This window comes from Athene cunicularia, assembly GCF_003259725.1.
Source record: "Athene cunicularia isolate RWA chromosome 3 unlocalized genomic scaffold, athCun1 chr3_part1, whole genome shotgun sequence".
Classification (NCBI taxonomy): Eukaryota; Metazoa; Chordata; class Aves; order Strigiformes; family Strigidae; genus Athene; species Athene cunicularia.
The window spans coordinates 119,126,295-119,150,972 of NW_020799097.1; the positions used below are offsets into that span (position 1 = coordinate 119,126,295).

Consider the following 24,678-nt stretch of genomic DNA (forward strand, 5'->3'; position numbering starts at 1 on the left):
TTTAAAAAAAAAAAAAAAAAAAAAAAAGTCAACAGCTGTTCCTTTGTACAAACAACAAAAAAAGAAAATCAAACTACAAAGCAGCACTCCAAGGTCATGTTATTCATTTACGGGGGGGAAATGAAGAGGCATGAAGCATTTGAGTGAATTTACTGTTGTGCATTTCGGGATGTGAGCTTTCATGACTTGAGATGAGAGTCTCACTGAAGGGCACGTAGCTGCACTACTGCTGCTTGAACTTCTCTGCAGGAGTTCAGAAACTACAGCCTGACTCACCCAAGCTGCAGAGGGTCCTACAGCTACAGAGAATCCTGCAGGAGGTCCCAGGAAAGGAGGGAATCCCATCTGTCCCCTCTCTGGATACAGCAGTAAGGCTTGTTTTAATCTGCTTTAAGAAATCACTCACAACCTGTTTTTCATACAGAGCAATTGTGCCTCTGTCTCCCAGCTGTGCCAACATGGAAATTCAGCCTCCAGATTATGGGAGCAGTGGTGTGTGCTACTCTAGACATGCCTTTCCTCAGACAGATGAGAGGTCCAGGAATGTTTCCCAGGTGTTTTAAAAACCTATCAGCCTTTCAGTGCCAATTCTGAGAGCTACTGAAGGGAGAAACTGCTCCAAGCAGTAGATTACCAAGGTGACAACATGAGCAGCTGTGGATTTAGTCAACTCATCAGAAGCTACTTACTTACAGCAAAGTGGGGAAACAGAAATCTGCTGTTTAACAGGTGATGTGCAATCCTCCAATGTCAGTCTGCCCTCCTACCAGTGGGGAGGTGCCCCAAGAGGTGCAAATCTCAGTTTGCTCTACTTGCACCTGCTTTCAGGAGAGAAAGATATGAGTATGCTACTGCTTCTGCTGCAAACAAATGGTGCTCTCCCTAGCTGATAATTTTCCTACTGCAGCTGATTATATGTCTTGTGGCTTTGGTTTTTCATAAGATTAGGGTATTGGGCTGCTTCTGAATCATTTTTATGCTGTGTATTTGCTGCCAACTCTTCTGGCTCATCAGGAATCCAGCTCTCCTAACATTCATAACAGGGTAAAAATCTCTCTGGCTCTGCAGTCTTCCATAGTTAACACGGTTGGACAAAAACACTACTTATTTTGTTTGGAGAAATTAGAAATTTATTTTGACTGAATAGCTGACAAGTTCTGTAGTTTCTTGAGATCACAGAGTAAAGGTTGTTTTGGGGATATAGGTAGTTTTGAAGCTGCAGTGAGCCATGACTGTGAACCTCAGTGTTTAAAAAAGACATCCTATGCAGTCAGTTAATCCTCTTAGGTTTCAGATGTTGTCCATCCAAGAAGCACTAAAGGCAAGTGATGAGGAGTTATGGTTCAATACAGAAGAACCATGAGACACTGGTTCTCTTGCTCTTGCCTATGTGTTGCTTCAGGATTTGTCATGTCAGGGGAAAACATGTAAAACTGTAGCTTCTCTCCATGCTCAATGTTAGAATAGCTGAAATCTTGTTCAGTACTCCTCAGATCTGGACTCTTGCCATTTCCAGAGTAATCCAGGCCCTTCTGGAACCTTTCTGGTACAAAGCAGAGGCTCTTTTCTTCTAGCTCCTGGATACTAATAGTACAACCACTTTGAAAGCATGTGGGAATATATGATTGCAAGCATAGCTTGTCATGTCAACTTTGAGGGTCCCCCTCAAACCCTCCTAGTTCTCAAAAGCTTTCTGGGTGAACTAATTTGGTATTAGATATGAAGGTGAGTGTCTCCTAATAAATGTAGCCGGTTGCCTGTGAATTTACATGCAAATTCTCCATTGAAATAACTGTAGATAAGGTTGCTGATGTTGCTACTTTAATGGCATTGTCAATGGTACTTTTTCCGTGTGGCTTGATACCTCAACTTCTATGGATTGGGATTCATAAAAGGGACCTGTTTCTATAGGGGACCTGAGTGCAAAGTGGTGGAAGGAAAGTTAAACTGCATTGGTAAATTAGATTTCTGGATAGGTGGTTGGAACTGATATCGCACCTACTCATGTGGACTCAAATATTACATGAGCTTGGTGAGGAGAGTGAGAAATGCAGGTACGCTGGCCAGATCCTATTTTTCAGTCATTCTCCTATAACTGCACATCTGAGGTGACTTTTGGCCTCTTGTCCTACTCATAAGGTGGAACATACTCTTCCCAAATCCCAACGTAAGTGTGCTATAAACTAAAAGGAGGAGGAGTGGTCTACTTGTGCTAATTTAGAGTTGTCTTATTTAGGGCTTCTGAACAGAAGAATGGTGTTTAGCCTGTTTTTTGGGTGGAGGTACTGCAGGTACAAACTACATGTAGTAAGTGAAACAAGCCTGAGACACAACCTGTGCACAGACCACCTCTGCAGTGAGTTTGACAGTTTTCAGAAGCTAAGTACCTTGTTTATTGGGGGCTATGGGTCAATTTTCACACAGAATTCTCTCAATAATGTATTCCAAAATGTTTTTTATTGGCTTGCACATAATGTGTAGGTCCCCAGACCAGTACATATGGATTTGTAAGAATTTCTGAGTAAGGATTATCCTCATGAACCTGTGAAGTCTTTATGTCTGAGCATCATTCCTTCTGTTGACCAAATGGCAATACTTCACACTGAGGAGATGTGACTTTTGCAGAGATGGGGTCTTGTTTCTGAATCCATTTGGGCATAGAGGCTCTTGCTGGAGAGGGCCTAATTGCTAAAAAGATCACTAGGGTTTACATTTGGAGCAGTGCCTCAGGAACTGATGAGGATCAGCAGAGCTTTACAGGAAAATCTGCCCAATGCCCATTCACATTTGTCTGCCTTTAGCAAAAGCTACCAAGTTAATGCTAATTTAACTTCTCACTTAGGCATCTGTAGGTATAATTGCATAAAGCACTGTGCATTAAATTGATTCCAAATCCATGTGTGGATGTAGAGTCTTCAGAAAGACTACATATGTTAGCCTATTTCCAACATACATAGGCCACTGAAGATTCAAAGCTATTATGCATCCCCTTTTCTTGCTTGAAAATATAATGATCTAAATTTACCCTGGGTTAGTAATACCCTGGTACCAGTTCAGTTCCCACAACTGTCCCATCAATGTCATTGGGAAGTGGAGCTCTTAATATTTTTATGAACCGTTTTGTTGATGGCTCCCAAAACTGTGGATTACACAAATTGATCATTCTGGGTAAACAAAAGCTCACACATTCAACAGAAGCTACTTAGAACTTGGTTGTAACATGCTGCAATTAATCACTATTGTTGTGTAATGCCTGGAACCAGGCAAGAGCATGAAGGCAAAGCAGGTCAGCCAAAGCCAGCCTGAAACCTGCATGGAAACCAAAGCCAGAGGGTAATTCTCACCTGTGTGTACCTTGTTCTTATGGTGCCAGAGTTGTTTGTTTCATGGGTTTTATTTTATTATGCAAAGTACAATCTTAAAAGTGCTCCTTTGCGGAGCAACAATTCCTGTCGCTTAGAGCTCCAAGGGAGGACCCAGAGTGAGCGTGTCCCTTGATGGCACCAGCAGCTCTCCAGTCACCCTGCCAAGGGGATGAGGAGCCCTGTCCTGCAACACAGTTGTGTCACAGGGGGATACAACATGCATCCGCTGGGACAATTTGCAAGGGGGGATTGTAGTTGCTGTTGGAAACCTCTCAATTTTGTCCTTGAAAAATTACTAATACCTAGTTTTGGGTTTCACCATAACTTCAGTGGCTTTCTGCAAATTTTGCATTTTCCATTTAAAAGCATTTTCCAGTTTGGGTTTGTTTTTTTTTCCCCTCTCTAGCAATGGCCATGTCTGGGGTGCTGCTCTGCTGGAGAAAGCTGTCTCTTGCCAAGCAGCAACTGCAGCCAAACAGGGGCAGCTCAGCCTGCGCGTGCTGATCTCTGTGCTGACCTTTCTTAATGCTGTATTTTTTTCTCCTTTGTGTGCACGGGTATAATGGAGGCTTCTCTTGGGAAGGAAGTTTATCGCAAGTTCCTAAATGATCAGCTGAAGAAAACCCTGAAATACTGTTTCACTTGATTTAATAATCCCTGCTGAATGCATACATATACCAGCTATTTAGCCTTGTATTGGAGCTGAGTCTTGAAGGATCTGTCTACACATGCCTCCTGCTTTAGTTTTGGGACCCAGTGCTGCTTTCAACCAAGTACAGCTTGAGAGCAGTAATCATAAATACACCATCCTTCTGTGTGGTTCATGAAAAATAAAGGGTGGCTTTGGCCAAAAGCAGATGCTGTGGTCCCAGTCAGATCCTGTCTGCTGGGCATGGGGGCATGTGCTTTTGGGCTCTCTGGGATCCCCTCTCCTGGGGTGGGAGATCGTGTGGCCAGCATCTCCTGCTGAGTTTTACTCTCAGCTCCTCTGTTAACTGATTTTGAGGCTTATCTGGCTTCACTGGCCAAAGGTCCTCTGCTGAGACACCTGCTCCTCTAATTCCTTCCAGGTCCCATCATATTTCACAGCCTTATGTCTTTTTAAATCCCTCCTTTGACACTGGAAACTCTGTTCCCCTGCAAGGCCTCCTCCCAAATCCCAGCTCTCCAGAAAGCCCCAAGGAGACAGTGTTTGTCAAGGGCGAAGTTGTTCTGGGTTTGTGGGTGATGGCTTTTGGTGAATAGCATGTTCAGAAACATGCTCTGCTGGTTCTGCCTATTGCTTTTGCAGGGGAGGAATGAATCGGAATATGATAAATCACTAAATCTTCACTCCCAAATAATACTTGGGATTTAAACATTGTGCATAAATCCCTCTAAATGCTATTAGATTTGTGGCTCTCTATTTCTTTCCTCCCACCACACCACTGCTGCTCTAGAGCATGATCCTTCTCTTAGTATCTCCATCTTGTTTTATTTTGATATTTATGCTTACTTTTCCCACAGCTCTGGGGGTTCTTTTTAAAATTTTGGTACTGAATTATTTCACCTGTGTTTACTTCTTGCGGGTTTTTTTTTTAAAAAAACCAAACAAAACAGAAGACAGATGACCATGTGTGGCTCAGCCCTGCATGGTACAGGAAGAGCGCAGTGAGAGAGTGGAGAAGACCTTCTGCAAGGGTGACAGGAGTATCCAGTCTCCACAGATGGCTTTTTGATGGATTTTTGGTACTGTGAGGATCTGGAAAGAGAGCAAGTCCCTCATCCCAAGTTGAATGTCTTGTCATCTTAAAAATGTGCTCTTTCAAATCTTCAGAGTATAGTTTTAGGTTTATCCTCATGTTCCTCAGTCTTGGTTCTTCTACTGTTTCCTTATTAAACCCCTTTCCCCTCCTTTTCCTCAGCCTTTCCCTGCTAACTGTGCCCCGCTGGCAGGACAGCTGATAGCTGCAGGCAACACGATTCAGGTGCTCTTCACCAAGATACAACCCTGACATTACAGCGTTAAAAACCGGCCATGTCTATTTTTTTCCTTCTCTGATAATGATGATGCAGAGCAACACGCAGGTGAAATGCATGGCAGAGAGAGGATTTTATCTGCTTGCCTAGCTTGATGTTTAATACATGAGGCAGAACCCTGAGCACTTGATCACGATGTCAGGGTAAGCTGTGATGGAGCATGTTGACAGCAACACAGTAGCTACATGACAACCAGAATCAATCTGATATATGGAAGGGTTTAATACATCTAGCAGTGACACTGCAACTGAGCTAAACCCCAGCCTGGGCCTAACTTAATCCCTGATCTGTGTAAAACATTGATGTATGTTTTCTGGAGGATGGGGCAGTTGGTGAGGTTGCTCTCAAGAAGCATGGGATGGCAGCTGTGCACTAAAACTTGCTGAGCTGCCTCCCCAGTAAGCAATGGGTTGATGAGGGATTTATAAGAAAAACTATCACAATGTCTTTGTTAGACTTACCTAAATAAATTGGAAGAGAGGCTTGCCTAAGCTGGCTCTTGGTGATTTGTTTTTTTAATAAGAGCAAAATGTTTCCACCTTATGAATAAATATGCTATGAAGAGGGCTTCAAAGGAAAGATAAATGACTAGTTAATATTTGACTTTCTGATGCTAAATTCATAGATGGAAGGTCCATATACTGCCTTGTTTAATGTCACTCATACCTGATACAGATAATTAAGAAGCCATTTGGTAATCCTTTAACAGCCATCTGCATTAGGAGTGTATTTCCCCAAAAGCAGGAATGGGAGAAAGGGGTTAAACTGTAGGCAGGATGGGAAAGGCAGAAACCAAGTAGCAAACAATTGGCACCTGGTGTCCACTGAAGACTAAAAGTGGAAAAAAATGGCTTAATTGAAAAATCTGCCTATTGTGTGTGACTGCTAGCCTCCAAGGGAAACAAACAAACCCATTCAAAGGAGGAAAGAAACCCAAAGAATTGGAAAATCCTGTGTTGTTGTGCAGACCTGGGGTGTTTAACTCTTGCCAGCCCAGGGCTATGGGTAGAAATAATTTTCATAACCAAACCACCATATCCCTTGTTAAAACATTTGGTTAAAAGAGTAATTTCTTAACTCCCCTTGGCATCTTCCGTCACCAGCTGGAGCTGCTGGGGCTCCCAGGGCAGTGTTGGATGTATAGAAAACACTGATCATGGCGGGGCAAGGGGACGGATGGTCCCTGATTTCTGTCTCACAGGTGTCATAAAAATGTGGATCTCGATTTTCCCACTCACTTCAGCATTGTTTGGGAGGTCTCCACAAGTTGCCTAGAAGCGTTTTCAACATATTCCTACTTTAATTAACTTTAATAATAACTTTTCTCTAGAGTTTGCAGACTGCATCAGGTTTCTGCTGCACAGAAAGGCAATGGGGGCTTGGTTTGCTTCCCTGCCGTCAAGCCCAACCTTCCTCAGTGATGAGTTGCTGAGACCCCCCCTAAAGACAGTCTGGGAACCCTCATATATCATTTCTGGACCTGATCCATAGAAAGGATGGCTCAAGTAACAAGCCTGGTGCTTTCTGGTATGTGGTACATTTAACTTTTTTGGATTATCAGATAGGAATGAAGCTTTATTTACATGTGGCTTGCTAGAATTACTGCTAAGCTAGGCCAGTCACAGCTTCTCTGGACAAGCAGCTCTTGTGCAAAAGTTCCTAATATTGTTGGGTGGATGCAAGGTGTAATTTTATTGAATTATCATCCAATCCTATTTTGCAGAGCACATAGATGCTTCATCCAGTTGTCTGCCGTATGAAATGCCATGCCCCTAATAGCATCGAAGCGTTACCTCCAGCTCTAAAGGCTCTGGGTTTCAGCAGGCAAAATGCTATTTGCAATGAGATTTAAGCCCTGTGTCCTCAGAGAGGTCAGTTCTTCCCATAACACTACAGCTGTCTAGCGAGCTGTTTATCCTACCTCATAACTTTTCATTTATCCAACTGCTGAACTGCTTCTTGTGCATTTTTATAAAGTTATGTTTGAATATGACTGACTTGCAGGCTTTTTAAATGTGACTCTTTGGGGTGTCTCTCCATGTTTAACCTAGCTGTTGAAAAAAAAGTCTAATGTGGACAGTGTCAAGGGCTAAGGATGGAGCTAATTTTAGTCTATTCATAGTTGAAAACAGAAGGCTTTCCCTTCCAAATTCGGCAAAATGAACACGAGGCAACTGACGTTTTGTGCTATATCTCCAGCAATGACTTCATTAGGCAGTGAATTCCATTGTCCTTTATTTTCTATAATTCTTTTGAGGTTACAGTATTTTAAAAAATATTTTAATATGCATTTTGATAGCATGACATTGATTATGATACAAACTAGAAGAGATTATTTTATTTTGCTTTTTCCTGTTAAAGAATTTTGCTGATTCTGAGGTTTTAGTGAATGAAACAGTAGTGGTGGAGACTTCCTATTATACCAGATTTCTGTAGTTGTGTTTGAACCTGCTGCAGCATCTTTGTGATGTTCAGGTGTTTGTCTTAATTCTGTTTTATTAAGCTTGCAAGCAGTGGTGTCATTTCAGAGTATCAGGAATCTCTGTCTTGCATATTCCCCAAAGAGCTGCTGCCCTTCAGGCACTGAAAAGGGTCCATCCTATGTCTGACCCCCAACAATATCTCCACATTTCTGTCCAGGAGTGCTGCTGCTACATCCTTTTTTAACTTGAGATCTCCTGTGGTATGAGCACTCCCCAGAAACACAGAAGCCCTGGGTCCTTGCTCTGTGGAAAGCACTGCCATTTTACACTGTATCATTGTATTTTAGAGCTCTCTCTGGTCCCCCATACCTGCAATACCTTGTGTGTGTTCTCCCTCTCTTTCTGGTCTAACCAACCCTTAATCGTGCTATCAAGAGTGCCAAAGCTCTAATGGGAGAGTCTTCTCCTACCCGAAATGTTCTGTAGCTTGGGGTGGTGGCTGCAAATCCTTTAGGGGGTTTCTGCTAGGGTCTCTCCTGCTCTGGTTGATGACTTGATGGCTGACTTGGGTTGCTGGAGCTTTCTGACCTCTAAACAGCCTTCTAAGTATGTCCTGCCTACAGAGGGAACCACCTTGGTCCCTTTGCCTGGAGATCTCCATGTTGTTGAGATGCAGGTGTGAGAGCTGGGAATGAGTGCAAAGGAGGTCTGTAGAGAGAAAAAAAAAAAAAAGGCTTTTCCAAGGCTTGGCTAACTAGATGACTGCACATTCAAAGAGCTAGTTTCTGGCAGTCCTACTCTGAGGGGCCTTTATTTCATCTAGCTTTAATAGAAACAGCATATGCCAGAAGTTCAACTCGCCACACTACAGAGATAAGTCACCTGCAAATGTTTGTAGTGCTCTTTGCAGACCAGCCCCAGACCCTGCTCTAACATTATCATCTTTCATATTGTTAACAAAAATAATAGTGCCAGCGTGTCAGAAGTTCAACTGTCTGGCTAAAAGCAGCCCACAGAGCCTGTCGTTTTACCCTAATCCAAGACTTTTAACAGTGTTGAATTATGAAAGTACTGCTGGCAGAGGTGGCAACGCAAGGCTGGCACAGAGCTGAAAGTCCTGCTCTTGTTTCCAGAACCGTGGATTTAGTGCCTGTTTATGTCACACATAAAGGAGGTTCAAATTCAGGTCTGTAACTCCGTATCCCCATCGCAGAGTTGTTCTGTGTTTGGGAAAACGTGGAAGGCTGGGCATGGGAGAGCAGGAGTGGGATGCAGTGTTTAGGCACAGCTGGGAAAGGGAGAGGGGTTGAGTTGTTTGCTGTAGCATCTGCCTGCCCTATGCTTTGCTCCAGCTTGTACCATCAGTCCCTCATCAGCCAAGGTTTTACCCTGAACTTCCAGAAAGACACCCCACAGGGAGGATGATGTTATTAGAAAGGTTTTTATCTAATTAATATTTGAGCTTTACGTTTCCACAAGAAAAAAAGGCCATAAATTCACATCTGCTTCAGTGTCAGACACAGCTCGCCCCTTGTGTCACTCTACAAAATTGCTCAGTGCTTGGAGGGCACTGCTGTCTCCTCAAGAAGGAGGTTGGGACAGGACTGAGCTTGGCATAGAGGCAGCGATGGCACTGCTAGCACAGCAGCCAATTAATATTTCAGAGGACACGAGTGAGCAGTGATTCTGTGGCAGATTCAACCAGCCAATGTCCTATGTGCTTCCATAAATGCTCCTGCATCTGCTCCTTCGTGTGCCAAAAACGCAGCTCTAATCCATATTCCTCTCAAAACCAAAACAAATGGGAAAATGTACCAATTTGATAGCATACTTATTTGCATTAAAAGTAAAGGATTCTCTGTTAGAATGTGCAGTGTGCAGCTTGAACGTGTATTATTAATGCCATCTATTTGGCTACAGCTCTAGAAAACATGAAGAGAGAGTAAAGGTTGAGCTCACAGGTAAAGCACACCATGGGGATGCTCCAGCCCCAAAAAAACACACACTCAGGAATTCAAATTCAAACAAATTTAAGTTACTAACATTTTAAAGAGAAGCACTAAGACATAGAAATGCAAAAATAAGCACCCAAGCCACATCAACTCTACCCTGAAGTAGTGTGGAAACATTCATTTGGGATTATTCTCTTTCATTATTTAGTCTCCAACTAAACTGACTTAGTCATGGTTACTTGTCTAATTTGTGATGAAGGAAGAATTAAGACCCTTGGCTTCAATCACGAAATTGAAACAAAAGTTGTTTCCAGCCTCAAATATCTGAAAACAAGCTTGCTTTCCAGATCATGGGGCTTGCTTGCTATTGCTTATTACTCTCCCCAACATTGTATTACCCCTTATGCTCTCTCTCTCTTTTACAGTACTCCCTGGTGTGCTAGTACTTATTAAAGAAAAAATGAAAAATTCATACACAGAGGATTCTGAGACATAAAAATGTTATGGATAATGGTGCAATAGTTTAATTTTATTTTTTTTTTATTTTTTTTTTTTTTTTGCTTTTGGCATTTTACAACATTTGACCATCAACTATATGCTCTAAAGACAAAACAGCTCACTAAACCTTTAAATGTTGTAGACTTATGTTGTCTGCATTGCTTCACAGAGCTTTCAATTTGCTCTTTTGTCTTCTCAGTGTGAAATGAAGGTCTGTTTGCTCTGCAAGGCCACTGTCTGAAGCATGTCACAGCAAGGTGGCTGCTGTAGCCCTCTCCAGGCACTCTGCCAGGTGGCTGTTGCCACACTTACAGCAGAGGAATTGGAGTTGAGGGCAAAAGAGATTAATTTGGTGGGGCTTAGGAAGCAAACAAGAATCTGCTATTGCTCCTCACCCACTGGTGTGGTCCTGGAGCGAGGCAATCAAGTTTCAAGAGCCTTTTTTTTTCCCATACTCATATTTATAATTCAAGCTGTTAAGTAGAAAAGCCCCTTGATACGCAGGAAGCAGATGCAACTGGCTTTCGGACCAGTCAGTGTCAATAACACAAGGTGGGGTTATTCAAAATTTCCTTGGCACAAGAAGGTAGGAGTCTCCTCCTACCTTACAGTTCAACCTTGCACTGGAGCCTATGGGCAGGAACGGAGCCCTTTTACCCCTACCCCTAAGAGGTTCATAGCCTCAAGTGTTTTGCCTGTCCGTTAACCCTCACAGGATTTCCAAGTGCTTGCACAGTCCAAGTGCTGCACCTGAATCTAAGAGAGCACCTGTATCTCAGCATCCTTGGGCAGGGAGGGCAGGGCCCAGATCTTCTCCCTGTCACATGAAAGACCATGTCTTCTTGCCTCTTTTTGAATTTGGCTCTTATTAGTATAATTCAACGGCACTTCCTTCTTGTATTGGAAGATAGTGTGAACAACGGCTGCCTCTTCACCTGCTCTGTGCCACTCGGGGATGTGCTGTCGTAATGTAGTTGATGAGGGTTGGAGAAAGACCTTGGTGCAAGAAAATGGGCTGCCATTGCCTTTGACCTTTCATTGTTCTCCTGGAGGAGCTACAGCTGTGGAAATTAAGAACAAGTACAGCTGTAGCATTTCAACAGCTGCTGTTGACAGGGATAATAAACATGATTTTTAACTGCTTCCTGGGAAAAGTAAAAACCTGTTTCATACACATAGGATGCGATGCATAAAATGTGGTTTCCCTGAAAAACCCATGACTATAGTATGGAAGTTAAACTTAGCAATGCAATGGCTTAAGTGCAAAACTTCAATACAGAAATAAGCAGGGCACTATTATGGTATCTCCCTGCAACCAGTTACTAAAAGAAAGACATCTAAGAGAAAATTCTGAAATTGATTTTTTAGATATTTAATAACTTCTGAGCGAGAGTAGAGGTATATAAAGTACACAAAGAAATACAAGTTTCAGGACTTGGGGAAAAAAGCTGAAAATGTGAGTCATACGTACACTTGGAAGGCTAAAACATGTCAGAACATATAAAAAGCAACTCAATTGGTTACTTCTATTTAAGTCGCAGCACTTTTGGAGGCTTGTTTTGGCACGATCAATTAGCTCCTCTGTGATTTTTCACCTTCTGAAGAAGCAGTGGGAGCTTTACAAGGACCGTTTCATAATCCTCAAACAACCTACTAATGCTTTCGTTTCCCATCAATTTGCTGCAAGGTGCAAAGGGGTTTAATAACAAAATGATTAATAACTCTATTTAAACAGAACATTAGCCTAATGACATGAAACTGTAGCAGAGTTGTTAGCTTATGTACAAACGTATTCCTTAAAGAGTGACTGAAGTTGCCTTGCCTGGTGTCCGAATCAGTTCACTAATCTCTCTGCAGTTTCCTCCTTCACATTCATCTTCTGCAGATGAACACTCATTAGGCACATTGCAAACACTTGCTTGGTGCCCGTGGCCCTTCCCAGTATCTTGGGAGAGAGTTGGTGGTGTGAGAAGAGACCCGGATGGTAGGTGACAACAGGACACCTGCGTTAAAGGCTATGACAAACCACACGTAGCCCACACGGTCAGTGCAACCCACGTTGCTCCATACTTTCTCTCCATACATTGTGCCCCATCTCAAAGGCCATGAGGTCGCAGCTTTGGAGTCTTCCTGAACGCTGCTATTATCTGAATTGTATTGTGATTTATTTTTTTCCACAAGAGGTGAATCTTTTAGCTATCTTATCCGGTGATTTATTTCAAAACACCAGAAATTAAGAGCTGAAATCACAGCGCAAGCATTTAGGAATCTGGCCAGCACTGCACTCTACTGTGGATGCCACACATGCTCTGTATGACCACAGTGTTTCCAGTCAGCCCAGCTATTTGGGACTAGGCTAAACTGGCTTGCTACAGCTGGGTTCTGCTTAAGCCCTGTACAGCATCCAGGTTACACCAGATTTTTTTTCTTCCCAAAGGCTGAAGCTGCCAAAATTCATGGAGGGTGAGCAATACATGAAAATAATGATGAGATATCTATTACTGGCACTACGGTGATCACAATGTTTTGCTGTATGATGTCCTCTGCTTAAGATCATGACTTAATTAGTGTTGTAGTTGTGTTTTGCATACTTGGGGCTAGGTGATACAATGGATACCTGGCTCTTGTAACTATTGACAGTCAGTTTGTTTTTTCTAGCGGTCCAAGACACGTAGCTATTGCCTGGGAAGCAGCAGGATATTGGTGCCACATTTTACTCTTCCCAAGACTCCCAGAGCAGCATGTTCTTCAACGAAGGACTTGGCCAACAGGACCATGCAATTGCTGCAGTTGTATTACAGGTTGTCTAAGGGAAATCAGGTTTTGCATTGCACACCTGGGCTCACATCTGAAGCAGCTGGGATGGTGAAGCTTCTGCTGAGCCCTGCATTTGCCATCTTTAACGGGAGATGTTTCATGAAAAACTCCTAGCTGTAATGGAGTTAAATCTTTGCATGAACTAGAATTCACCTGATCTCCATTTGAAACTTCTGGTACTTTTCCATTATCACACACTTAGAGCAAATCAGTCAGGGCATTTATAAAGATTATGAAGGCTACATCACTGTTTTAGAAAAGCTCTTCACTGCACATTTTGTTTTCTTCATTCCTTCTAATTAGTATTTGGCCAAGGAAAGCTCCAGCTCTGCTTCTAATGCTACCTGTCCCCAAGTGACCAGCTAAGAAATACTTCACATGTCATTACATGGTTTTCCTCTGTCTTCGCCCAAAATGTCTCACTTATGGATGAAAGGGTCCCTCCTGGTAAATGATCCCCACACATCCCAACAAGTCTGTCAATCCTCTTCTGCAGAGCACATGTCCACCCCAGATACCTGATGACAAATTAACTATGATTGATATCCCCTTTATACCCTCCAATGGCAGCTGTTAACCCTGCTGGAGTTGTTCTGTCACACACTGAACACTACAGGGAGGATGGTTTGCCAGTCTTTTATACCTAAAACACAGCTATTTATATCCTGAATACTGTACAGGGATGATGGGAAGTAAATCATCAAAGATGTTTTGATTACATGAATAAGATTCAATTTGAAGTTTATCCTAATGATGCAAATATTATTCTATGGAGATGCAGGCATAGTTTCCTACCACGCTGGCAGCAGTACATAGTAGGGCTTTGCCCCTTTTAGATCTGCCTAATTAAAGAGAAGAATCTGATCAGTAATTTGTTGGGAGACCTCTAAGCCAAATTTGGCATGAGGGAGCGAGTAGACACTTTTACTCATTACGTCACAGATTTTTCTATCTGAATTCACAGAATCATTCAGGTTGGAAAAGACCCTTGGGGTCATCGAGTCCAACCATCAGCCCAACTCTACAAAGTTCTCCCCTACACCATATCGCCCAACATCTCATCCAAATTCATACCAAACCTGCAGATCACACTGTCCGGGAAGGAAGTTGCACCTCAGCTGGCTGGAGCTGTCACCCACAGGCAGAGGTGGCTTATGTTGGCAAGGCTTTAGAGCTTCCTTCAGCTCTATTTTATGCTCCGATCCTACCATCTTTTATCATATTCCAACTCAGTTTCCCACTTGCAAAACACCAGCTGAGTAGTCCAGCCTGAGAAGGAAAACCCACAGCAAGGAGCCTGGAGGCGGGGAGCCCTGGTGCTACCCCAAGGTGCACCACGCTGCCTCCTGACTTGAGGAACTGGATATCTGGGTGGGTTTTCTGTGAGGTGAGGCTTCCCAATACTGATGCCCTGGTTTAAGTGTTACTTTAGACAGGTATGTGCTGCCTTCCTCCAGTCCTGCTTGCAACGGGACAAGATTTTTCTCCTCATATTGCAGAGTTGCAGAAGCTGATGAAAAGCTGAGCTGTTTTAGTCTGGAGCTGGTGATTGCAGGCATGGTTTCTGAACAGCAGATACCAGCTGATGGCACTCATTACTATTATTTATTACGCTCTGTAATAGATTCATAAAACCCCACTATCAGCAGAGATCAAAAATAGGGTCCTTCAACATGAAGTACTTTGAGGAGCTTCTCCTTCCCCCACTACCTATAAATAGCCTCACACTGGATGTCTTTAATTAAACAGAATGGTTTATACTATCATCAAAAATATAAGTCTGGAGATGCTGATGCCCTCATCTGGTATTTGCTGCCATTGTCTTGCATGTTGGTCATCTTAAAGCCTTAAAATATTTAAGGTACTTCTGACAGAAACAAGGAATAGCATCTAAGTCCCATTTTCCATGTGTTCCCAGGTGGAGTGCACCTATATCATGCATATATAGTGGGAAACTAGCTTGAAATGCAGGCATTTTCATGCAAGCAAAATATGCATGATGAACTATTTCCTACTAGGCCTGTGCTAGGTCCAAGATACAAACCAATGGCATTGCTACATGAGGAAACAATTCCATTGAATGTGGGTTATTTTTCCCCTTTAGTTTCACTCCTTTTGTCAGCACACTTACCTATAGCAAATATTTAATTTTATTCTTATAGTCACCACTGTTTTCAAGAGGAATGGATAGTTCCTACAGCACAGCCATCTGCTCCTTGTTGCAGGCTGCTAGCAACCCACTGTTTTAAACACAGCTACAGCTACGAGTACACCTGAAAGCCTGTTGACTTGCATCCCATCCCTTTTCCTTCCTTTTTCTTCTAGCTATTTTTAACACACACTCTCAAATCCGTCCTTTTTTTTTTTTTTTTTTCCCCCACATTAGTTTTTCCAGTTTACGTCTCTTTGTAGAATAAGAAGCCTTGACTCACAATCTGTGCTGTATTTGTGCTGGCAGCAAGCAGAAATGCATGTGTGATGCTGGCGGGGCAAAAATAAGAAACCCCTGATTTGGGAGGAGTGCTCCCAAAATGCCATGGGTATGTTTGTTTTCCTTCATTGGGTGTTTTTCTGGTTTGTCTCTCTCCTACTATAAAGTTCCAATAATAATTTAAAGAACTATATTATTTATTATTAGTATCTATTTTATTTTATTAAAAACAAACAAAATGACTACTCCTTTCTGTGCAAGCATGTTCTTTACCACGTAGGCTGCCACAGGTTGATTAGCCCACTTTCATGCTAAGAAAAGCTGTGCTGGTGGTAATGTGCTTCTGCCAGCCTCCAGGAAAAGCAAAAAACAAAACCAAAAAACTCCACAACATTTTTTTTTTACTTAGAGAATTGAAAATCAATGTTAGTTTTACTGGCTGAAGCTCAGCTATTGCAAAACTTAGGCCAAAATCTCTGCAGGTGTAAAGCAGTACAGCTGCTTTGGCTGGAGAGTGCTACTGCCAGCTGAGCCAGCTGGGTTTTATTGCTTATTTGATCGAATTAAAGGATATTCGGGTCTCATGTCAATTCTGACAAAGAGATTTGTAAGCAGCATTAAGGATGGCAAAAAGTCATGCATATGACCACTTATTATTAAAAAATAAATCAAGACTTGCATTGTCAGCATAGCATCCTCAGTCTGTTACTGACCCTAAGACCTGTTCTGCCCCTGCTGAGGTCAAACAGGATTGTCATTTGTGTGGTGTGAGCAGCTATCACCCTAAAACCCGAGAGGGACCCCACTGTTTGCACCAGCAAAGAGCCTGCCCCATTGGCTCCAGTGGTTACCAGTCCTGTAAAATCCTGGGGGCACATCGCTTATGGGGACTGGGAAGTGTAAGTGATGGGAGACTGTCCTGACCAAGGAGGGATGTCCTCTGTGGGTGTCAATCCAGTCAAAGACTGAGGTATCTTTATTCATACAGTTTCTCATGCTCTGCAGAAAAACAGCTCAATTTCTTCCACTAAACTCAGATGAGCAAACTAGACTTTTCATCATATCCTTGAAAAAACAAATAAAAATTGCAATGTATCTGCCTGCAGGTGATGAGTACAATTATATCCCCCGCCTTTTCTCTTCCCCAAAGAAAAAAGGCATCTATCACTGCAGAAAAATATGTCCTTCATTTAACGAAGCCGGCAGCTGTCGGGAGAGGAAAGCTGCAGATTGACAGAGGAAAGAAAGAGCAAAAGAACTCCCAGAACATTGTACAAAATAAATTTAAAAAAAATCTTAAGATGTTGACCTCACGTGGAAGTGTGTATAATCAAAGAAAAACAAGCAGTATAATGTCCTGGTTATTTCCTAAATGGGAATACCACATGCACGGCAAGGTATCCCACTCTGAGAGCTGCAGTTATATTATTCTTGTGATTATTTTTCCCTCCAGAACAGGAAATCTGGCATGTTTAGAGGTTTGTCTCCTTATTTCTGAAATCCTTGAACCTTTTTTTTTCCCTTTCTTGATCATATTATGGTCTGGTTTTATCAAATTACTTCAGGGTTGATAATCTGCAAGGGCACCAGTGCAGTTGCATTAAACTGGTGACCCGTGTGAGAAATCACATAGTGTATCATTAAAACTCAAATCATTTAGAAAAATAAAAAATTTCCATCTCCTCTCCTGGAGTTCATGTAGTCTTTGATTTTTTCCTTCACTTTAATATTCCTTCTGCCTATAACCCAGTTCACTTCCAAACCCTGCTGTTCAGCTGTTACTGAAACGTCGTCTTCAGAAACACCGAGCGAGGAAATGTTGATTTGTTTTGATCTCAGGGGAAATAATCCAGCTCAGCGACAAGCCCACCAACAGCAGCTCTTAATACACAGCTAGATAACTTGCAGAGGAATCACCTTGCTGTTAGGCTGTGTACACATAGTTAATTGCATTTAATTTTTGAACGCTGATACAACTCACTTCAGCTGTATGAATAACAGAGGCTTTTTTGGTTCACTGGATGAACCAAAGGAGACTAGAGGAAAAAAAAATAACCCAACATAAACTGTTTGGTTTCATTTTCAGGTTCTTTAATCCTCTTTGATACATTTTTAAAACTCGTTGTAGTTTTAATTATGAAATGGACAAAAAAATGTCATTTCAAAATGAAAAGCGGAAATATTTCATGCAGATATTTCCTAAAGATAATCCCGAGAGGGTTGGGGGGGAAAGGTTGAAACGCAACATTTGTGCATACCTCCAATTAGGCTTTTGGGTAACTTCTGCCCAGAACCTGCATCGTTGCAGCTGTGAATGTGCATTTTACTAGGCAGAACTGGGGCAGGCACAAATGCGAGGCCAACGCGCACCAAAATGACCTTTTTTTCCCCCATAATCGCACTGCACTTCTCACACTGGTATTATTACAAATGCTGACTTTTCCACCTCTGTGGATTCTCACGGTACTAATGCAACCATGCTGGGAAGAGCTTTCCTAGGAGCAATTCCTTACTCACAAAATGAAACTATTCTTCACAGCCCTAGAAATGCACAAGGTTTGGCCGGAACTGACGCACTTTTTACCAGTTTATCAGGCTACCTGCTGGCCAGCCAGCTTTCCTAATGCAAAGTATTTTTTCAGAACAAAAGTATTTCAGATGAAAAACTATTAGAGCAGCAACGCTGTGCCTGCCTCACTCCAGAGGTCTCCCCTGCCAAGACCCAGCAGGCTGGTGGCACCATCATGCACCACGCACCGACGGTGCTATGATGGGACCATCATGTACAAAGCATTTGCCATCCAGTGGCTTCCTGAATACAGAAGTCAAAGCATCCTCTGTCATCCAGTGGATTCCTGAATACAGAGGTCAAAGCATCCTCTGCCCTCAGTGAATAAATCATGAATGGATTTGAGGCTGGCTTTATTTCTACATGTGGGGCATTGCAGTCATTATCCTGCAGTATATTTAATTTCCATTTGAAGCTTCTTCTAGACTACCTATTGAGCTTGGAAGTTAAATCACTAATCCAGACATCTCCAATGCCAGTTAATGTCAAGGGCTGAATGCCTCCTGCTTCCACAATGCTTGTAGTTGAAACATTGGCACTTCAATAAAACAGTCCTGAAATACCCCACAGTGCCAGAGTCTTCCCTCTACCTTGTTGTCCCCACACTGGTCCCACTGCAGGCAACCACCCACCCTCCAATGAGGGGCTCTGGGCTGTCAGGGAGATGTGGGAGAGGAGATGAGTGGAGGGATGGAGGAGAGGAGGGTGGTGGGAGAAATCCAGATTGGAGGATTTCAAGGACCATGGTACAAAGACATGAGCTGTCAGCCAGGTTCAGTTTGCTACAAAATGAGACTAACAAATAAATAAACCATGGATTTTAATTAATGTGTTCTTTCATTCATGCACAAAATTAAAAACCCATCCATCCTCAATCACCATCACTTTTTTTTTTTTTTTTTTTTTAATTAGGAGGTTTTTCTACACTAATTGTTACATTTGTCCATTTCCATCAAATCAAATCAAACTAATGACAGCCAGATGGTCACAGCTCTCAAGATGCCTCACTCAGGGCTAATCCATGCCCTCTGCTGTGCAGAAGCAAGGAGGAGAGGGAGCCTGTCATCTTCTGGACACTGAAAGGACGGGATTAAAAAATACATAGTTAGCAGGAGGCAAAGCTGGTGAATACTGCTCTGACCAGCTCTCCCCATGGAGCTGAGGTTGGATTATCCACCGCATTCATACACTGTCATCAAAAAAACATGGAAAGGTATGGATGGGTAAGAGCAAACTAACATCTCTGGAGCAGAAACAAGTTGCATTTGATCTCTTCAGTCACTCTGAGGGATGCAAAGATTTGTATGTGCCCCCTGCCCGAAAGCTCCTGGCATGCTGCGTAGATGCTCTGTGCATCCCTTTGCACACCCTCTACCTCCTCCTTGGTCCGTAACCCACACACACAGAATTATCAAGGGCAAGATTTGTACTCAGGTCTCTCACTCTGCAATAACAGGCTCGAGATGTTGTTCTTGACAGCTCCTGATAATACATGCATATTAATAATTACAGCAGTTTATTTAAGAAGCAGTGGGTCAAACTTGTTGTGTTCACTTGAATGATACTTGAAATTATTAGAGGGTGCACCCAATGTAAGTTAGGATAACGAAGGCTGCTGTTATTAACACTCTGCCCTTCCCTATTGCTGGTTTAATTTCCTCAAACATTTTTACATCCTACTCCTCATCCTGCCTTGGGGTTTTGTAGTAAAATTCAATAACCATTTTCCTTTCTAATTCTTCTATTAAAGCACCATCTTATTTCACCATCAGAGCTCAGAAGTGAGTTAAGCCTCCAAGCAAACTCATCTGCTGTTAGCGCCTCCCTCTGCTCAGAGCTGATGGCCCAGCCGGAGACCAGGGGAGCTCGCGCAGCTCTTTCATCACATCCCACAAAGACCTGCTTTTGGAGACCTCCCAGTTAATAATCTCTCTGAGGACTCTGAGGCAGGCTTTAACACCCACAGATTTTAGGAGGCTTGATTAGTTGACCACTGGAGCTGACTTTTCAGAGTCATTGTTGGCCTATTAGTTTTGTTGGATATTTTTTCCTAACTTCACTCTGGTAGATGCAGCATGCACACACATCCAGGAGATAGACCACCCATCCTATACGTTGCCCCTGTACACAGCCAAGAGTCCTAGCTGAGGAGCGCTTGCCTCCCCAAGGGCATGGGGCAGAGGTGTGCAGCCTCTCAGCACGCCACCAGCATGGCTTACTGGGATGTGGGCACCAACATACTGGGCAGAGCCTGCGATGCACCCGTGTCCAGCCTGGTGCCAGCACACAGGCACGCAGAGCCAAAAACCTGGGCAACAACACCCCGATAGAGGAGGTTTTTTAATTCTGTGTGTTCCCAAGGTCAGGAGGAAAACCACTGGTCTGCCACAGCCATAGTCACCACCAGCTGCAGCCTGCCTTTAATAGGAGAACCTTAGCCTTCCATCTTTCCCTTTTTTGATGGACAACCCTGTTAGGAAAAAAAAAAAAAAAAAAAAAAAAAAAAAAAGTGAGCCATTTGTTTATTTGTATATTTTATGGACAGAGGTAGAAGCTTGTTAACCTGTCATTCAGGCAATGCTGTCTCTCTGTAATTTGAATGGTTGAGCCAAAGTTTCAAGCTCAGGGAAGCTTTCCTTCATGCCTTTCAGCCTCTGGGTACATTAATGTTCCCTCTGAGATAACCCTTGAGCTCTGTCTCCAAAAGACAATGCTGAAGAGCAGGATTTTTGGGGTTTGGATCCCTTGGTTTGCATCAAATGCCTTATTCTGGCATGTTTCAAAAAAGCAGATGCTCCCACAGATATGCAGGGGCTTCAGCTGCTTCTCAAGCTCTCAAGCTACAGCTAAGGATGGCAGGAATCTATCTTCAGGCTATTTAAAAGCAGGTATTGCAAGCAAGGTTGTGATGGGATTTTCTCTGTGTCCAGGCTAGGCTGACTGCCTCAGTTAGCAGTCAGCATTGGGAAGGCTCCCATCATACTTTTTCCCATGTCTTAAACTGTTTTACAAATCACAATGGCCAACACTTTCACATCCAGACACCAAAACAAGTGGCACTGCACTCACAAAACAGAGGCAGCACCAGTGGCGGCCACCAGTATCACCGGCCCTCCTCAGACAGGCAAGGAAGGGTTAACAGGCACCTGGGACTGTTGCACCTGGGGCTTACTTATGATGTGCTCCGGCTATAAAAGGCTGCTGGAGGAGCACAACCTCTTGACTGGGAGGCTAGGAGTTGGGTCTTGGTGTAGCCTTGATGCAGGAAAATGTCTGGTGGAAAAGGAGGCGTGATAACTGACTGCTGCTGAAAGTAAGTGATTTTTAGGGGAGAAGGTCCTGGTGCTAGGGTGTAGTGTGTGTGATGGAGAGGTGCTGGTGCATGTTCTGTGAGGCTGGACAGTTCTTGACAGGAGATGTTGGCTTTCAGACAGCAGTCAGATACTTCTGGTAATATAACATTTTCCTCCCTTGTGATTTGACCTACTTGTCCATGTGCTTTTATTTTGGAAAGGTTAACAACTATTTGGTTAAGCCTGAAGGGGCTTCTGCCCCAACTCTTGACAGGAGGGCAGAACTGGGAGAGATGAAGAAAGCTGTCTCTAATACACTGGACTGGAAACCAGCATCTTCTAGCTGCTGTTTCACAGCCTGTGTAACCTGACCTTATGGGTCAAGGGGCAGACAAAATTCAACACCATCTGCTATTAGTTAGTCAATACTTAACCCCAAAGTTGCGGTCAACAGCCTCAATGAGCTACAGCTGTGCTGGAGATAATGGGTTTAGCTTTGGGAGGTATCCAATGTCTGAATAAACTCAGGGGATGTGGCAACCCCCAGGGACATTTGGGATGGTGCTGAGCTGACCCCCCTACACCTCCGACTCTACTTGAAAGCCTCCCATGACCTTGGGATGCTGATGCATCTCTCTCTGGCTGATCCCAGTTTGGGTGCCCAGTTTCCAGCCTGTACATCTACAAAACACCAGGGTGTTTAACTGTGTGTTTCAAGGATCTTGTCCTGCCTGTCAAGAGCTTGCAGCAGCTGCCCAGGCTAATTTTACAAGTCAGGTGTTTGCCTCTGACAGGCAACTCGTCATATCTTTATGACTAGACATTATTATATTGTTCTTTCATTTGATAACTGCTCCAGTAATGGCTTCCATTTGCAGTAAATCTCTTGCACTGTCTTTTCCCCCCTATTAAACATAAGATGATAACCTTTGTGGGAGGCTGTACTCAGAAATTCAGCAAAGCTTTTAGATGCTGGGGAGATGGGGAGGGGAAACGTGATCAGAACTAGAAAAGTGTCCAGTGGGAAGATGCTCTGGAGAAACTAATTATACCCTGGAGCACTTGGAAGACCCTACCCTGCATGCAAGTTGAACTGGAAAATGAATATTTAAATGGTTCTTCAAGTTAGTAAGTCTCTGGAAAGTGCTGCTCAATACCTGGAAAATATGCTTGTGACACCAGAACAGATGAGTCTGTGAATCAGCACAAATATTTGGCTTTATTTTACCACCAGCACAGAGCAGAACCTATCCCAGTTATCCCAGCTTTGCAGACACCAACTAAAATACTTTGAGCAGCTCTCCCCAACACACAGTCTGTTCAGCTTCACCCTCGCCAGTAGCGTAGCCTTGGTTTGCAATAGGTGATGCTGGAGCTTGCCCAGAAACCTGGGCTGGGAGCAGGCAAAACTGAAGGAGCACCCCAAAGACCTCTGCAGCTGCTCTTGGGCTATAGCTCCTCTTCCTCATGAGATTTTTAATACATATTTTATATATAGTTAGTCACCCTGGAGGGTGACAACATGAGGAGAGAAGACATCAGTGCCCAGCAGCTTTGTACTTTCCGTCCCCTCTTGCAAGATGGTTTTGCTGGTGCTGCAGCTGTGGCCAGGTCTGGTTTATCTGGTGGCTCATTTGCTCTGGAGTTGAGCTGAAACTTGCCAGCAAACTGCAGTGCTAGGTAACTAAACAGAAATGCAGTGAGCTGCGCACATGTCTGCCTAACTTGGGTAACCACACATTTGTGTGCCTCAAAGCAGGTAACTAATACTTGAGTGTGCAATTGCAGAAGGAAGAGGAGAGGCTACAGCTCTGCACGTCAGTGCTTTGGTGCCAAGCAGCAGCACTGTGAGCATGTGTTTGAGCTGGACCATGCAGACAAGGTGTAACCTGTCATCCCGTGTCTGTAAGTCCCCACGAGTGAAGAGGGCTGAGGGTGGGGTGGGACTGGTGCTCCAGTGCTGTGTACGGCCTCCCGGAACACTGGCTGTACAGGAGCAACTTCAGCTGGGTGTGCAGTCTGCTGCAGGGTGGTGGTGACTGCTGCAGTTTAATTCAGTGTTGATACTGGCATTAAACCAGAGCCTGAAGGTCTTTGAGGTATGCTAGGGAGTTATGGTTCAAGCCCCTGTGCACAGCTCAACAAGATGGGCTGGAAAGAAAAACAAGTGTTATGGAGTGGAATTTGGGCAGCCCCTGATGCCTCTCAATCAGAAGTGCATGTGTGGAAAATATCCCAGGACTTGATCTTCTCACTCCTGGATGTGCCGGGGTTATGGCCAGAAGATATTTTCCCACTTCAGGATTTCAAATTCAGGTTGCAAAATAACTTCCTCTGAACTGGAGGAAAGGGCTGCTGCCTACCCCTTGCCCATCTGAATTACACCAGTTACAGAATGGCCTTTTACCTTCAGTCTGGAAAATGACAGTGGTTATCTACGGTGTGGTTAAGTTCACTTCAGATGACAAGTATTTCGTTAGCTTCCCAAGTCCCAATTAAATCCTCATCATCATTTAGACGCTACAGTTTAAAGCATGTACTCTGCCAGTAAAATCCATAAAAGCTATAAAGTGAGTGTGTGTGTGTGCATATACAGTCATTATTGTTGCTATTTAGCTTCTTATCTATTTTAATAGCTAACATTAAAATGGGAGAAGCAACGTACTGAGTATCCACAGATATGCCTAATTTCATATTGCAAAGGTATCTTCTAAAATAAACATGTATATAATATAGGTAAATGAATGCTCATGGAAGACTAAAATTGGAACACAGCAGCGATTCCAGAAATAATTGTTTCTTTAGGGAGAGAAAAAAAAAAAACCAAACCACACAACAATCCACCCCAAAGCTTCAAATAAAGCCTTTTGCTATGCTTTTAAAAATAAATGCTAGCAACGCATTTTAATTTCCCACATGATTAGATACACCGGGGTTATGAGAAATCCCTTATTTATGAAGCTCCTGGATAAACCCAGATGCTGATCTGGGAAATGCCTCTATCCTGTCAATTATTTCTTCAGCAGCCCCAAAATAAAAAGCATTTTGCCTTTTTTTTTTTTTTTTCCTCCTTTTTAACCCAAAATCCCTACATGCGGAGCCGGATGGGAACAGCTCATGCAAGGAAGGACATACGGCATTAAGCTCTTGTTGTGTGATTGGGTTTATTTGGAAAAAAACCTAAAAATATTTGAGGGGGAAGGGTGGCTCATCCTTCAGGCTGCCTGTTGATGGCCCTGGGATGAAATGTGGGCACTGTAGACGGATGATTAGGGATTTTTTTTTATTTTTTTTTTTTTGGGGGGGGGGGG

At 43.2% G+C, this 24,678-nt stretch overlaps 1 protein-coding gene across 1 annotated transcript in view; it reads left to right on the top strand.

The window, feature by feature from the left end:
- The first annotated feature begins 23,166 nt into the window (after positions 1-23,166).
- BTBD3 (BTB domain containing 3) overlaps positions 23,167-24,678 on the top strand; it is a 25,013-nt gene continuing 23,501 nt past the window's right edge. Inside the window, exon 1 of the mRNA XM_026844969.1 lies at positions 23,167-23,272. The gene's annotated coding sequence lies outside the window, so the exon portion shown is untranslated. The remainder of the gene's footprint in view (positions 23,273-24,678) is intronic.